This window comes from Sapajus apella, unplaced genomic scaffold, assembly GCF_009761245.1.
Source record: "Sapajus apella isolate SASKATOON/1434 unplaced genomic scaffold, GSC_monkey_1.0 scaffold352, whole genome shotgun sequence".
Taxonomy (NCBI): domain Eukaryota; kingdom Metazoa; phylum Chordata; class Mammalia; order Primates; family Cebidae; genus Sapajus; species Sapajus apella.
In genome coordinates, this window is record NW_022437292.1 from 27,409 (window position 1) to 43,500 (window position 16,092).

At 49.7% G+C, this 16,092-nt stretch overlaps 1 pseudogene; it reads right to left on the reverse strand.

The window, feature by feature from the left end:
* Window positions 1-4,330: 4,330 nt before the first annotated feature.
* On the reverse strand, window positions 4,331-14,073 carry LOC116545739 (annotated as a pseudogene).
* Window positions 14,074-16,092: the final 2,019 nt, after the last annotated feature.

Below are 16,092 nucleotides of genomic sequence, written 5' to 3' on the forward strand. Positions count from 1 at the left end.
AAATTTTTTAATTAGCTGGGCGCAGTGATGCACACCTGTAGTCCCAGCTACTTGAGACACTGAGGCTACAGGATTACTTGAGCCCAAAAAGTCAAGGCTGCAGTGAGTCATGATCATACCACTGCACTCCAGCCTGGATTCGAGACCCAGTCAAAAAAGGAGGAAGGAAGGAAGAAAGGAAGGAAGCAAGGGAGGAAGGAAGAAAGGAAAGCATTTGATAGTTGTATTTTACAAAACATTTTCCAACAATTCTCTTACACTATCTACTCTTTTTTATAACGTGGCTTTGACAATCTTCAATCTGAAGTTGGCATCTCTGTCTCCTCCTCTTAAAACCAGGAGGTGTTTTTTGTTACTGTTGGGACCAACAGAGTATGACATAAATGATGCCATGTGACTTCCAGAATCTTCCATTTATTCCCTAGAATACTTACCCCAGACGTTGAGGTCAGTGGAAAGGGGCCTAACTAGCCATAAGGAAAGCACCAGCTGAGCCCTGGGGCTGTGTTGAGAGCGCCCCCTGGCGGCCCACCAGCTCCAGCTCTGCCTCTATTGTGCCAAGGACCTCCTGAGACCCCAAGCTGGGCCCTGCCCAGACCCGTGACCCACAGACTGTGGGAGGGATCACACATTTTTATTTTTGTTTTAAGCCACTATGTTTTGGGATATTTGCTACACGGCAATAAACGGAACAGCAACCATGAAAGTAATAGGTTCAGACAAAAGTCCTCAGTCGATGCAAGTAAAGTTTTAAGAAGGAGTCAAGACTTTTACATAAAAGTGTCTCGTCTCCAAATATTTGTTAATTACTAAGGGAAAAATGGTAACTTCACAGTGGCAAATTCTGGCAAGAATCAACTTAAAGTGATCAAAGTCACAAAGTCACTGTTCATTTTGTTTTTTTGAGTCAGGGTCTTGCTTTGTTGCTGGCTTGGAGTGCAGTGGTGCAATCTCAGCTCACTGCAACCTCCACTTCCTGGGCTCAAGCGATCCTCCCACCTCAGCCTTCTCAGTAGCTGAGACCACAGGCATGCCCCACAATACCCAGCTAATTTTCGTATTTTTAGTAGAGATGAGGTCTCACCATGTTGCCCAAACTGGTCTCGAACTCCTGGGCTCAGGCAATCTGTTCATCTCGGCCTCCCAAAGTGCTGGGATTACAGGCATCAGCTCCTGTGCCTGGCCTGTTAACAATTTTCTGTGCTATTCTTGCAACTTGTTTTGAAATTATTTCAAAATGATCAGATAAATGCTCTGTGGACATTTAGTTCAATAGGACTAGGCTATGAGGAATAAAGGCAAGAAAGAAAGACTGGACACAGGCAAGACTGTTGCTGGTTCATTTTGCCAAATCGGAGATCACAGCAAGTTCAGGCCAGAGGCTGTCTGCATCTGCCATGCTGGAGATCCCGTGCAGACATGGCAACTTGCTACAGAAATCCATTCTGCTAAAGTCCATCTTTACCAACTGTTAAATGTAAGTTAGTGAGTTGGGACCTAAAAGAGTTCTTCAGGGATTTGGAAAGGCACTGAATCACCTGCAGAGTTAGACAGGACCCTAGAGGCTGTCTTCTTCCACCTGGGCACAGTCTGTGGTTGCTGACTCCTGGTGGGCAAGGTTTTCCCAGTTCCAGGAACCAAATGGTGACAAACTAGGAGTGGAGAGAGGGCTCGCCGCTGCCTGAGAGCTCAGGTGCAGGTCACGGAAGATGGATAAGAAGACATTTACATCACCTGGGGCTTTTTTTTTTTTTGAGATACAGTTTTGTTCTTATTGCCCAGGCTGGAGTGCAGTGGTGCAATCTCGGCTCACAGCAACCTCCGCCTCCCATGTTCAAGTGATTCTCCTGCCTCAGCTTCCAGAATAGCGGGAATTACAGACATGTGCCACCATGCCTGGATAAGTTTGTAGTTTTAGTAGAAACGGGATTTCTCCATGTTGATCAGGCTGGTCTCGAACTCCTGACCTCAGGTGATCCGCCCAAGTCAGCCTCTCAAAGTGCTGTGATTACAGGTGTGAGCCACTGCGCCTGGCCCCTCCTGGGGCTTTTAAGGAATTCTTTGATTCCTTGCCATCCTTGAGTTGAGTGAGGGCAGGGCTGGCTTCTTGCATACTTCTCCCAAGGCCAGGCAAGGAGCTGCACTCTGATCACACGAGGTCTTTTACTTGGGTGGCTCTACTCTACGCCCCCCCAGCCTGGGCAGCCGGCTGAACAAACACAGAGACACCCACTCAGTCAATGCATTGTTTATTGAACACTAACTGGGTTTGGGCTCAGGCTCTGAGTTAGCAGCATGCATGAAACAATCAGAAACAATCATGAGTGCCTTCCCACAGGGGGCTTGCAGTCTGGTGGGGCGAGACTGAAGACACATAAGTAAATGTCCAGTTATAAATTGTGATTAGAGGCATGTTGGAAAAGGGCAAGGCTTCCTGTGAGAAACAGGGCAGGCACAGGACAACCTCTGAGACAGTGACAGGAACCTGAAACTTGAAGGGTAAACAGGAATGGGTGAGACAAAAGGGAAAAAGGAACATGCTTGCTGGGCACAGTGGCTCACCAGCACTCTAGGAGGCCAAGGCGGGCAGATCAAGATGTCAAGAGATTGAGATCATCCTAGCCAACATGGTGAAACCCCGTCTCTACTAAAAATACAAAAATTAGCAGGGTGCAGTGGCACACACCTGTAACACCAGCTACTCGGGAGACTGAGGCAGGAGAATCACTTGAACCCTGGAGGTGGAGGTTTCAGTGAGCTGGGGACATCTGAGGAAGAAAGGGCCTCTGAGGTGGGGGGGCCCTTGGGGTGACTGGGAGAGGAAGGCACTGGAAGGGATCCAGATTAAATCAGATGTTGTGTACTCTGTGGAGACACTGGTGTTCCTCTAATTGCACTGGGTTGTAAGCAAAGGAGTCACCTGATTTAATTTGATATTTAAAAAGTCAGGTGGGGCACGGTGGCTCACACCTGTAATCCCAGAACTTTGGGAGGCCCAGGCCGATGGATCACGAGGTCAGCAGTTTGAGACCAGCCTGGCCAACATGGTGAAACCCCGTCTCTACTAAAAATACAAAAAATTAGCTGAGCATGGTGGTACACCTGTAATCCCAGCTACTTGGGAGGCTGAGGCAGGAGAATTACTTAAACTTAGGAGGCAGAGGTTGCAGTGAGCCAAGATCATGCCACTGCACTGCAGCCTGGGCAACAGGACGAGACTCCATCTCAATACAAAAAAAGTCATTCTACTCTGTGGAGAATGAGCTGGAAGAGGTAAAGGGAAGAAAGGGGAGATCAGCAAGGAGGCTGTTGTCATAACCCAGGTGGGGGCATGGTGGCTTGGACTTGGTAGCAGTGTGCAGGCAGAGTGCCACTGTCCGGGTCCGGATGCAGGGTGTGTTCTGATGTAGGGAGTGGGGGACAGTGCAGCATCGAGATTTCACTGAAAATTTCTGCTTTGAGCAACTGGGTGGAATGGATGGAGGTGTATTTCACCACATATGGGAAAGGCCAGGGAACAGTTTAAAGGGCTGAGTGTGGTGGCTCATGTAAGCGTGGTGGCTCCCCAGCACTTCGGGAGACTGAGGCAGGAGGATCACTTGAGACCAGGGGTTGGAGACCAGCCTGGGCAATGTAGCAAGGCATTCCTTAGAAAAATTAAAGTACAGAAAAAGAAAAGTTTAAAGGGAAGAGATTGAGGGTTCAGAATTGTACCTCCTCAGTTTCAGAGATTCCTTTGAGCTCTTCAAGTGCATAAATAAATGTAGGAATCATTAACAAATAAATTGTATGAAAGGCAAGGGAATGGATGAGATCACCCAGGAAGAGTACACAGAGAGATGAGAAATAAAGGGGAAGGAGTTAAAGAGATCAGAACAGGCCAGGCATGGTGGCTCACCCTTGTAATCCCAGCACTTTGGGAAGCCAGGGTGGGTGGATCACCTGAGGTCAGGAGTTTGAGACCAGCCTGACCAACAAGATGAAACCCCTTCTCTACTAAAAATACAAAAATCAGCTGGGCATGGTGGCACACACCTGTAATCCCAGCTACTTGGGAGGCTGAGGCAGGAGAATCACCTGAACCTGGGAGGTGGAGGTTGCAGTGAGCCAAGATGGTGCCATTGCACTCCAGCCTGGGTGTCAAGAGCAAAACTCCATCTTGAAAAACATTTCTTAATTAATTAATTAATTAATTTTAAAAGATGGGGTTTCATCATGTTGGTCAGGCTGGTCTTGAACTCCCAACCTCAGGTGATTCACCCATCTTGGCCTCCAAAGTGCTTGGATTACAGGCGTGAGACACCATACCTGGCCAAACAAATTTTTTTTAAATAGAGAGATCAGAATAGAAGAGAGCCCAGGACTGAGCCCTGAGGACACAGCACAGAGGTCAGAGAGGAGGAGATTCTGAAGTAGGGAAACTGGAAGCGATGGACACAGAGTGGAGAAAATCATGAGGGTCAATGCTGCTGCAGCTGAGGGAGAATGTTCCAGAGGATGAAGCTGGTCAGCCAGCCAAGTGCTTCTCACAGGGTCACTCCGTACCCAGGCCATTGATTTGATGGGGACATGGAGCTGATTCAAGAACGGGTGAACGGCAGTGGCAGCATGTGCAGGAAGGCAGATCATGGAGGATGGCTAGTTTCTCCTCACTCCGTGCCACATCCACTATGAACTTATCACATCTCTTCTTCCAGATTGCCATGATAGTATTTTTCTCAATCTCCAACAGGATACTGTACCTGCAGGAAGAGGAGGAGCCCAGGTGAGCCTCGGGGCAGGGGCTGGGAATGGGGCAGGGAGCCTGAAGGGACATCGAAGGCTTGCAGAGCAGTGTCTCCAGTCCAGCAGCAAGGACTAACCAGCCATGATAAGAAGGAACCCACAGAAACCATCGAGGCATCAGCCTCAAGCCTCCTCAGATGCAAACACAAGCTGTGGGCTGGAAGGCGGGCAGAGGTCCTGGGAGGACATGAGACACTCACTTGATAGAGTTGATGGCCAGCTGTTTGAGGGTCCTCAGGTCAGCCTTCATCTCCCCAATGCCCATGAAGACCTCATAGAAATTGTAGGACAAGCCTTTGGCACCAAAGATCGCTGGTTCATCAGAGCTGATCACCATGGGGTGCCGGATGGCCATCAGAGTAGCTGCAGGGTGGTTTCTCAAATCAGACACCAGTTTCAGAACCTGCCCAGTAGGAGGCAAGGGAGAAAGATGAACTCTGATCCCTAAAAACAGTAGTCACAAGTGAAATGAGACCTGAAGCCCCCCATCAGCTCCCTTCATCTCCCCATTGCTATCTCCCCAATGTGGGCATGACTTCTGGGCAGTCACAAGGAGAACAGGGCCAGTACCCATGCGTGTCCTCCTGTTTCATCAGCAGCACAAATACTCGGTCACTTCTGGTCCTGCTCAGAGAAGTGCTACCTGAACACAGACACAAAAGACCCCAGGAAGCACTGGCCGCCCCCTGTGTCCTTTTTGCTCTGTCCACAGTTTTGCCCAAAATTCCACCCCACTGGGGGCTCTCACAGCTGCCACATTCCTACTGGTGGCTTAAGCAAAAGGCCCCTCCTGAATGACTTTACTAGCAGGTGGGTGAGTGGAGGGATTTTGGTAACAAGAGAGTTAAGGAGAGAGAAGTTTAAGAGGAAAAAGTTTAAGAGGGCAGAGGTTGCGGTTAGGGGAGATCACATGGGATCAGCTGCATGAGCCATACATACCTGGTTAGAGATGGGACAGACTTCTATGGGGATGTCCTTTTTCCGCGAGTAAGGCCTGGGGGCGGGGTGTTTGCTTAAAGCAAACCTATGTCCGATTTTGGTAGTGTTTAGCATCAAAGCATCCAGAATGTTCTTGTCTATGGAAGTGCCCTGCCAGTCTGAAAACAGGAGAATGGTCTTCCATGCGGGATTGATTGGTCTGACCCCCCCCAGAACATCCTCAAATAAACAGCCCCCCAAGGTCAGATGTGGCTTTCCCAGACTCCCTTATAGCTAAAATGAAAAGAAATTTCCCTTACGAAAATGAAAAGAAGTTAACACAAATACACACACACACACACACACACGCACACACAGTTTCATTTTAACAATGCTAAAGAGAGGTATGATATGGCTTTATCAATCATCTAATTTATTAATTTATCATTCTAATGAGGAAGCTGAAACTTAATAGCTTGTTCAAAACCAGCCTGGCCATCATGGAGAAACCCCACCTTAAAAAAATAAATAAATAAACTCTTGCTTTCTATTGCCCAGGCTGGAGTGCAATGGCACGATCTTGGCTGACTGCAACCTCCGCCTCCCTGGTTCAAGCAATTCTCCTGCCTCAGCCTTCCTAGAAGCTGGGATTACAGTTGCCCCCCCACCACACCTGGCTGTTTTTTGTGTTTTGAGTTTCATCATGTTGGCCAGGCTGGTCTCAAACTCCTGACCTCAGGTGATCCACCCATCTTGGCCTCCCAAAGTGCTGGGATTACAGATGTGAGCTACCACGCCCAGCTTCGGGATTCTTATGTTTATAATCTTTACAACAAGGTATTACAAGGTTCTCTTACTTACAACCTCAGGATAAGTACCTGTATGTGCTCATTTTAATTTAAGTATTTAATAGTACTATCAAGGTGTTATCACTTGCTAGGTGACCGTAGACATTCTTGTGGCCTCCTCCCATGCTGTCCCCATCATACCTTTCTTGCCCTCAGTAAGAAGGCAAGACCCTTTTTTTTAAGGCCCTCAGTAGAGGGTGAAAGGTCAGATGTGGTTTTCCCAGACTCCCTTACAGCTAAAATAGCCTTAACACTGGCCTGGGAGGTTATTTGTTGGGGAGCTTTGGGGGATTCCTCCCTGATAAAAGGACATGCACTTTTATGGGGGGCTGTCTCCTATTTTATTTCACTGGATATGGTCACCCTGAATGTGATTCACCATCCAACGACCAAGTGGGGCAGAATCACCCATGAAATGGGCATAGCAGAGGTTGCTTCTTCCTTTTTTTTTTTTTTTTTTTTTGAGATGGAGTCTCACTCTGTAGCCCAGGCTGGAATGCAGTGGTGCAATCTCAGCTTACTGCAACCTCGGCCTCCCGGGTCCCAGTTCAAGCAATTCTCCTGCTTCAGCCTCCTTAGTAGCTGGGATTACAGGCACATGCCACCATACCCAGCTAATTTTTGTATTTTTAGTAGAGACGGGGGTTTCACTTGTTGGCTGTGCTGGTCTTGAACTCCTGACCTCCTGATCCACCTGCCTCAGCCTCCCAAAGTGCTGGGATTACAGGCGTGAGCCACCACACCCCACCCAGAGATTGCTTCTTATGTGAGATAACAAGTGTCCTTATTATAAAACCTGTGGGATGCATTTTTGCAGCCATAAGCAAATGTCCTTATTATAAAATCTGTGGGATGCATTTTTGCAGCCATAAGCATTCTAATGGATTCACATATAAAATATGAAAATTAATCTAGATACAGTGGCTCAGATCTGTAATGCCAGAATTTTGGGAGGCTGAGGCAGGAGGATCGCTTGAGCCGAAGAGTTCAAGACCAGCCTGGGCAACATAGAGAAACGCTGTCTCTACACAAATTATGGCCAGGTGCAGGTGGCCTGTAATCCCAGCACTTTGGGAGGTCAAGGTGGGAAGATCATGAGGTCAGGAGTTCGAGACCAGCCTGGCCAATATGGTGAAGCCCCATGTCTACTAAAAATACAAAACATTAGCCTGGCGTCATGGCACATGCCTGTAGTCCCAGCTACTCAGGAAGCTGAGGCAGGAGAAACACTTGAACGCAGGAGGTGGAGGTGGCAGTGAGCTGAGATTGCGCCACTACACTCCAGTCTGGATGACAGACTGAGACTCCACCTCAAAAAGGGAAAAAAAGAAGTACAAAAATTAGCCAGGCGTGGTGGTGTGTGCCTGTAGTCCCAGTTACTTGGGAGGCTGAGGTGGAAGAATCACTTGAACCCAGGAGTTGGATGGAGGCTGTCATGAGCCATGGTCATGCCACTGCACTCTAGCCTGGGTGACAGAGTGAGGCCCTGTCTCAAAATATATATATGAACTTTCCTCTTTTCTGGTAGAAATAAAACTCAAGAATTTCCATTGCTACCTAGCACATATATTTTGGTGGGTTTTCACTGGTTTTTAAAGATTTCTTCTTATTAAAAATAAGGATATTGCTTTTAGGTATTAAATACCCAAGTCCTAGCAAAGTTATCTCCAAGGACCATACAACTTGGAACTTGTTAGGACCTGTGCTGCAACATTTTGTACTGAGAGAATTATTTCACACATGCATGATTTTCCCCAACTTGACCACAAGCTCTTCAAGGTTAACAAACCCCTCCCCTTCAAACAATTCTTCTGCTCTCCTAGAGCAGACTTTGATTAAATTGGATCTAAATTGACTGGAAATGTCAGGAAAAAGAGATTAATGCACAGGGTCTCTTTCTCTAGAGATGGTATGATAAAGCAGAGCCTAAGCCTGGGTGGGAGACGAAGCTGCCCACCACTCTCTCCACCCCTCCTTGGTTTTCTGAGGGTGACAGGGGGAATGCTGCAGACAGCTGCCATCCTGGTCCCGGCCTCAATGTAAACAGGCTCCCCCGAGGGCCAGGCGTGGTGGCTCACACCTGTAATCTCAGCACTTTGGGAGGTCGAGGTGGGTGAATCACTGAGGTCAGGAGTTCAAGACCAGCCTGGCCAATATGTTGAAATCCTGTCTCTATTAAAAAAAAATAAAAAAACAACACAGCCTCTCCCTCAAAATCTTCCTTCAGATCCGAAATTGCAGCCATGATCTTGGTTAGTTAGGTTTACATGCTTTAAGGACTGGAATATGGAAGGGCAAAGATGACTGAAAAAGCCCAGGAAGAAGTTCTGGGGAAGAAAGATATGGCTGGACTAATGGCATTTCAGGAGGAACACCAGCCAAGGCCTGCATGGGGCAGGGCGGGGTTTCCTCTCCTGCAATGATGAGGGACAAAACATCCTAAGACAAGGAGCAGTCCCGGTTCTCCTCTCTCTTCTGCCTTTTTCCAGCTCTGTGGCTTTGGGCAGATCAGTTAACCTCTCAAGCACAATTCACTCGGAGGATGGAGAGCTTAAGGCAGGGTTCCAATTCATACACATTATATACATGCATCAAAATATCACATGTGGCCAGGTGTGGTGGCTCACGCCTGTAATCCCAGCACTTTGGGAGATCAAGAAGAGCAGATCATTTGAGGTCGGAAGTTCAAGACCAGCCTGGCCAACAAGGTAAAACCCTGCCTTTACTGAAAATTTAAAAAATTAGCCAGGTGTGTATCAGGACCCTGTATTCCCAGCTACTCCAGAGGTTGAGGCACAAGCATCACTTGATCCCTGGAGGCAGGGTTTAGAGTAAGCTGAAATCACACCACTGCACTCCAGCCTCGCCTATAGAGTAAGGTTCAGTCTGAAAACATTTTTTTTTTCCCCAGTGGCTTACGTCTGTAATCCCAACTCTTTGGGAGACCGAGGTGGGTGGATCACTTGAGATCAGGAGTTCAAGAACAGCCTGACCAATACAGTGAAACCCCATCTCTACTAAAAATACAAAAATTAGACATGGTGGTGCATGCCTGTAATCCCAGCTACTCCAGTGGCTGAGGCAGGAGAATCACTTGAACCCAGGAGGCAAGGTTGCAGTGACCTAAGATCTCACCACTGCACTCCAGCCTGGGTGACAGAGTGAGACTCCGTCTCAAAAATTTTTCATATTTGTGTAGAATGGGATCTTGCCATGTTGCCCAGACTGGTCTCAAACTGCTGGGCTCAAGTGATCCTTCTGCCTCTGCCTCCCTAAGTGCTAGGATTACAGATGTGAGCTACTGTACTCGACTAAAACAATTTTTTTTTGAGACAGGGTCTAGCTCTGTCACCCAGGCTGGAGTGCAGTGATTCTGGGCTCAGGTGACCCTCCTACTTCAGCCTCTAAGTAACTGGTACCACATGTGTGTGCCATCGTGCCTGGCTATGTTTTGTATTTTTTGTAGAGACAAGATTTTGTCATGTTGCCCCGGCAGGTCTCAAACTCCTGGATTTAAGAGATCCACCCACATCAGCCTCCAAAGTGCTAGAATTACAGGCATGAGCCACTGCACCTGTTCCCAGCCTAAAACAAATTTTTATAGCCAAAGTAGGATGATGTGAGTTTGCAGGATTATGCACCCACCATGAAAAATCAAAAAAAAAAAAAAAAAAAAAAAGAAGAAGAAGGATTCAAAATCAGACTCCACTGCATACCAGCTCTTTAATCCTGGACCATTAATACCATGCTTGGAGCACTGGGCTCTTCATCTATCAAATGGAGATTAAAACAGGAGCAGGACTGGCATAAGAATTAGAAATAAATTAAAAATAATACATGTAAAGTGGCTGATTCTATTATGCTTGTTATTCCTTCTCCATAGGGCTGCTGTCAGGATTAATGAGCGAGGACATAGGAGAGGGCTCTGGACGCATCTGCAGGCCCTATCCCTGAGGTGCAGTCACTGCCATCCTGTCTCCTGGCAGCAGGCTGGAGTCATGGCTAGAAGCTCTCCCACTGCCCACCTCTGCTGATTCCTGCGGGCTCACCTGTCTCTCCGGCGTGGAAGAAGTAAGGCAGCTTAACACCATCCTTGGCGGGAATCATCAGCGCTTTGCTGTAGTAGTGCAAGGAGTGGCCAGTGTCCTCATGCACCACCTGCAGGACAGAGAGGGACAGGAGGTGTCTGCAGGGTGCGTGCCTCACTTGCTGATGGAACCCTTTGTAGCCTGTGCACACCCTCCCTTGTACCCTGCCACCACTGCCAGGACCTTTGTCATGCAACCTTTTAAGAATGGCAAGGAGTGGTCAGGTGCGGTGGCTCACACCTATAATCCCAGCACTTTGGGAGGGCAAGGTGGGTGGATCAAAAGGTCAAGAGATCGAGACCATCCTGGCCAACATGGTGAAACCCTGTCTCTACCAAAAATACAAAAATTAGCTGGGCATGGTGGCATGCACCTGTAGTCCCAGCTACTTGGGAGGCTGAGGCAAGAGAATTGCTTGAACCCAGGAGGCAGACGTTGTGGTGAGCTGAGGTGGTGCCATTGCACTCCAGCCTGGATAACAAGAGCGAAACTCTGTCTCAAAAAAAAAAAAAAAAAAAAAGAATGGGAAGGAACAGAGTTGAGAAAGAAAAGATAGCTCATTTGTCCCCTGAAATAGTTCCCCCATTTTCAGAGTTTATGTCTTGTATGCCCCCAGCCCCTTCCACCCTGGCTCCTCACAGCACTTCCCAGGCCCAAGTGCTTCAGCCCTGAGTGCCTGAGACGGGCAGGGAGGGAGGAGAAGGAGAGTCAGAGGGAGACCTAAAGAGACCCAGAGATGGCCAGGCACGGCTCAAGCCTGTAATCCTAGCACTTTGGGAGGCAGAGGTGGGCCGATCATGAGGTCAAGAGATTGAGACCACCCTGGCCAAAATGGTGAAACCCTGTCTCTACTAAAAATACAAAAAAAATTAGCTGGGCGTGACCACGTGCTCCTGTAGTCCCAGCTACTCAGGAGGCTGAGGCAGGAGAATTACTTGAACCCAGGAGGCAGAGGTTGCAGTGAGCCAAGATTTCACCACTGCACTCCAACCTTCCAACCTGGCAGCTGGCGACAAAGCAAGACTGTCTTAAAAAAAAAAAAAAAAAAAGGGAGACCCAAAGAGGGTAAAACAGAGAGAGAGAATGAAAGCCCGGCCCCAGGAGTCAGAGAACTCCAGCCACCACTGCCACCCACCTCTTGTAGGCCCCTGTGTGTCAGTTTCCCTGAGACTCAGTTTCTTGCCTATAACAGGAAGAGCAACCACATCGAAACCACGCTTTTCGAAGTAAGCTGCACACAGCCGTGGGGTTCTGTAGCTGAGTGCTTTAGGATTAAAAGCGCACCTCTTGGCTGGGTGCAGTGGGTCACACCTGTAATCCTACCACATTAGGAGGCCAAGACCTGGCCAACACAGCAAAATCCTGTCTCTACTAAAAATGCAAACATGAGGCCCGGCGTGGTGGCTCACACCTGCAATCCCAGAGCTTTGGGAGCCCAAGGCAGGTGGGTCACCTGAGGTCGGGAGTTCAAGACCAGCCTGAGCAACATGGAGAAACCCCGACTCTACTAAAAATATACACATAAAAAAAATGAGCTGGGTGTGGTGGTGCATGTCTGTAATCCCAGCTACTTGGGATGCTGAAGCAGGAGAATCACTTGAACCCGGGAGGTGGAGGTTGCAGTGAGCTGAGACGGCGCCATTGCACTCCAGCCTGGGTAACAAGAGGAAAACTCTGTCTCAAAAAAAGAAATGCAAAAATGAGTCAGGCATGGTCGTGGGCACTTGTAATTTCAGCTACTCAGGAGGCTGAGGCAGGAGAATTGCTTGAACCTGGGAGGTGGAAGTTGCAGTGAGCGGATATCACGCCACTGCACTCCAGTCTGAGCAACAGAGCAAGGCTCTGTCGACCCTCACACCTTGCCTCCCCAGTTCTGAAATTACAAGCATGAGCCACTGTCCTGACCTAATCTAGACTTTTTAAATGAAGTTTCTGTGGCCCAGCTGGAGTGCAGTGGTGCAATCTTGGCTCACTGCAACCTCCACCTCCTGAGTTCAAGTGATTCTGCCTCAGCCTCCCAAGTAGCTGGTATTACAGGTGCGGACCACCACACCTGGCTAATTTTTGTATTTTTAGTAGAGACGGGATTCTGCCATGCTGGCCAGGCTGGCATTGAACTCCTGACCTGAGGTGATCCACCTGCCTCAGCCTCCCAAAGTGCTGGGATTACAGGCGTGAGCCACTGTGCCTGGCCAGTGCCACCGCTTTGGGTACAGATTCCTAATGAGATTAATGAGCTTTCACCTAAGAAATCTGTCCTGGCTGTGCTTTGATTTGGTGGTGGGGGGGGATGTGGGACAATGACAACGCCTACGAATGTGCAGCTTCAGAAACAGGTGTGGCTGGGCACGGTGGTTCACACCTATAATCCCAACACTTTGGAAAGCTGAGGCTAGTGGATCATGAGGTCAGAAGTTTGAGACCAGCCTGATCAACACGGTGAAACACTGTCTCTACTGAAAATACAAAAATTAGGAGGCTGAGGCAGGAGAATCACTTGAACCTGGGAGGCGAAGGTTGCAGTGAGCTGAGATCGCAGCACTGCACTCCAGCCTGGGTGACAGAGTGAGACTTCATCTCAAAAAATATGTATATAGGTGAGGAATGAAATGGAATACAAAAGAAGGTAGGAACAAATATCACTACCTTGAGTATTTGCAAAGAGCTGGCTCCATCCTGGACTCTGTTTCCAGATATTATTCCCTAACCCCCACCCTGCATGCTACAGGGGGTAGTAAGGGTTTTCAGAGCCACACCTTGGTGAGCAGTGTGGGGTAGAAAAAAGGGCACAGGCAGGGCCATGGGGAATGAGACCATCACTGTCGTCAGAACTCCCTGAATGCCATCCTTATTCTGGAACTTTCCTTGTTAGCCAACTGGCTGCTCTCCCTTCTCCAGTGATTGCCATCCTCTGCAGGCCCCTGAAGAGAATCAGCGCTGAGCTCTGAGCAGCCCTGCTGGGTCAGCAGGCTGAGGCTGTCCCTGGCATATTAGGGGTACCACAGGCACTTCGCTTTCCCATCCCAGGGAGCTGCCGCTCCACCCAGACAGGCATCCCCACGTGCACCCTTAACAGGCAGCCCTCGTGTTCACAGCATGGATTACCAGGTCGAACCCTGCCACCACCGTGGGGAACTTGGTCCGGAGCCCCATGGTTGTTCGGATGGATTCTGCGATGACAGTCGCATCTTTGGATCTGTGAGACAGACGGAGAAGCCAGGAGACAGTGTCCAGTATGGATAGAGAGATAAACACCCCAGAGCATGCCCTCTGTGCAGGTCTGGGCAGCTCTGAGTGCACAGCAGCAATTTCCCAAACCTGAGGCACCCCTGCTCTCCTGATCCCGCCCCAACCAGGCCACTGTGACCCCTGAGAGACGTTTAACCCAAATCCGTTCTTCAAAGACTGGGAGACCTGTAGTCTCTGAAAAGTTGGTGGGGTCAGAGAACCCAAGGGAACAGTCTTCTTGGTCTGCATTTGGAGGAGGCCAAGTGGCTTTGTTCTCAACTTTCCCTGCATCTCTGTGAGGGGGCCTGAACATGGATGCCGTTCAGGGACAGCTGTGTGTCCACTGGACACCTGCAAAGGGCCACAGGTCACCCAAGTCCCTGTTGAGTTGGCTGGACCCAGTAACAATCTGGCCTCTTGCTGATTACATCAACAGGACCCTGGGCACTGCAGAAACCCTACCGGGGCAAGGCAGGGAGCATGACAACAAAAACCCCAAAACACAGGGTCTGGCGCAAGCCCACGACAGGCTCCAGGTCTCTGCCCTGCCACTGACTCTCTGGCTCCAATCCTTGGCTCTGTAGGGACAAAGCCTTCCTAGCCTGCCCCACCTGTGGCCTCTCCCTGGAGACTAGGCAAACCTGGGGGCACTGGTGCACTCAGCTCAGCCCTCACACCCTCCTGCCATTGGCCCTGGCAAGGGGCAGCTGGCACCAGGGAGCCACTAAGCAGAACCTGGGCCCATCCTTCAAGCTCCCTCCTAGGGGGATGGGCACACAGGCCAGAGCTCAGCTTCTCTGGGCCCCAGGCCCCATAGAAGGGGAGGGGACTCAGGAGGACTGGGCACAGGAGGAGGTTCCTGGTGAGTCAATGCCCTCCAGAGCCCAGGCTTGTGGGTGGGCTGAGCAGAGGAGCCACCATGCTGATCCCTTCGCTGCCACCCTATGCCTGACCCCGAGTGACCCCACTGGCTGCTGCCTTTGGGGTCAGGTCCCAGCCTTAGACTGGATGCTCTTTAAAATGAGGGGAGAGGTTCTGCCTGGTAAAGTCGAGACACTGAAGCTGCAAAGCTTTCTGTGCTTCCCTGGGAAAAAAGAGTGGGTCTTTCACCCACATACCAGGCCACGCACGTGGTGCTACTGGGGTTCTCCATACGCAGATGTGAGCCAGTGCCACTCAGGACGTCTCCCTGATCAGGGACTTGCATGCAACTGCATGCAGAACAGATTGAAACCAAACAATGGGCCAACTATCCAAACATTCAGGCAAAACCATTATACTCATAACTGAGTCACCCAGGCCAACATGGAGTCACAGCCAAGAATTATCTGGGAAATTGACACGCTCTTCATTTCGGTTTGGTGGTGAAGACCTGAAGTAGGAGGGGCTTCAGGACCCATTCCTGCTACTGTCCTCACACACAGAAAGCTCCTTGGCACCCGTGCTGGGCGGCATCTCCCAAACTGCCACTCCCCTCCCAGCCTAGCAGCTCTGCCTGCCTCCCAGTCTCCCAGCCTCAGCTCCTCAGCAATGTTCTCTCTCATCTGTGATCCAAATAAATGATTTTGATTCCAAGAAACTCAGGATGAGTTTCCACAAACTTCTCAGCCACTTCCTGGTAAGTCTTCACTGACCACTGTACATCATGTTGCTCTCCACTGAGCTTGTACATCTGGGAGGGAGGCACAGCCAGGAGCCATCAGGCCAGCAGAGTGAGGCACCTCTCCCAGCCACCACTGCCAGCCACCCCTGCCCAGCCACCCCTTCCCAGCCACCCCCTTCCCAGCCACCCCCTTCCCAGCCATCCCCTCCCCACCACCTCTTTCCCAGCCATCAGAGAGTTCTGGGAAAGTAGACAGGGACAGGGAACCCACAATACAGTTTTATTTGCTTGTGTTTGGAGAAGCCCAAGCGGCCTTGTTCCCAAAAGCCCAGACAGGCTGGAATTGCACTTCCCTTGTTCAGGTCCTCTATGGCCTCAGATGTCTCTGCTGCTGCATGGAGAATTCCTAGCTGGCTCTGGGATAAACCTCATGGCCTCCTGTCTCCTTCACTGCTGGGTTGCTGCACTTAAAACAGCACCTGGAGCAGGCTGTGGTGGCTCACGCCTGTAATTCCAGCATTTTGGGAGACCAAGGCAGCAGATCACTTGAGGTCAGGAGTCTGAGACTAACCTGGCCAATATGGTGAAACCCTCATCTCTACTAAAAATACAAGATTAACCT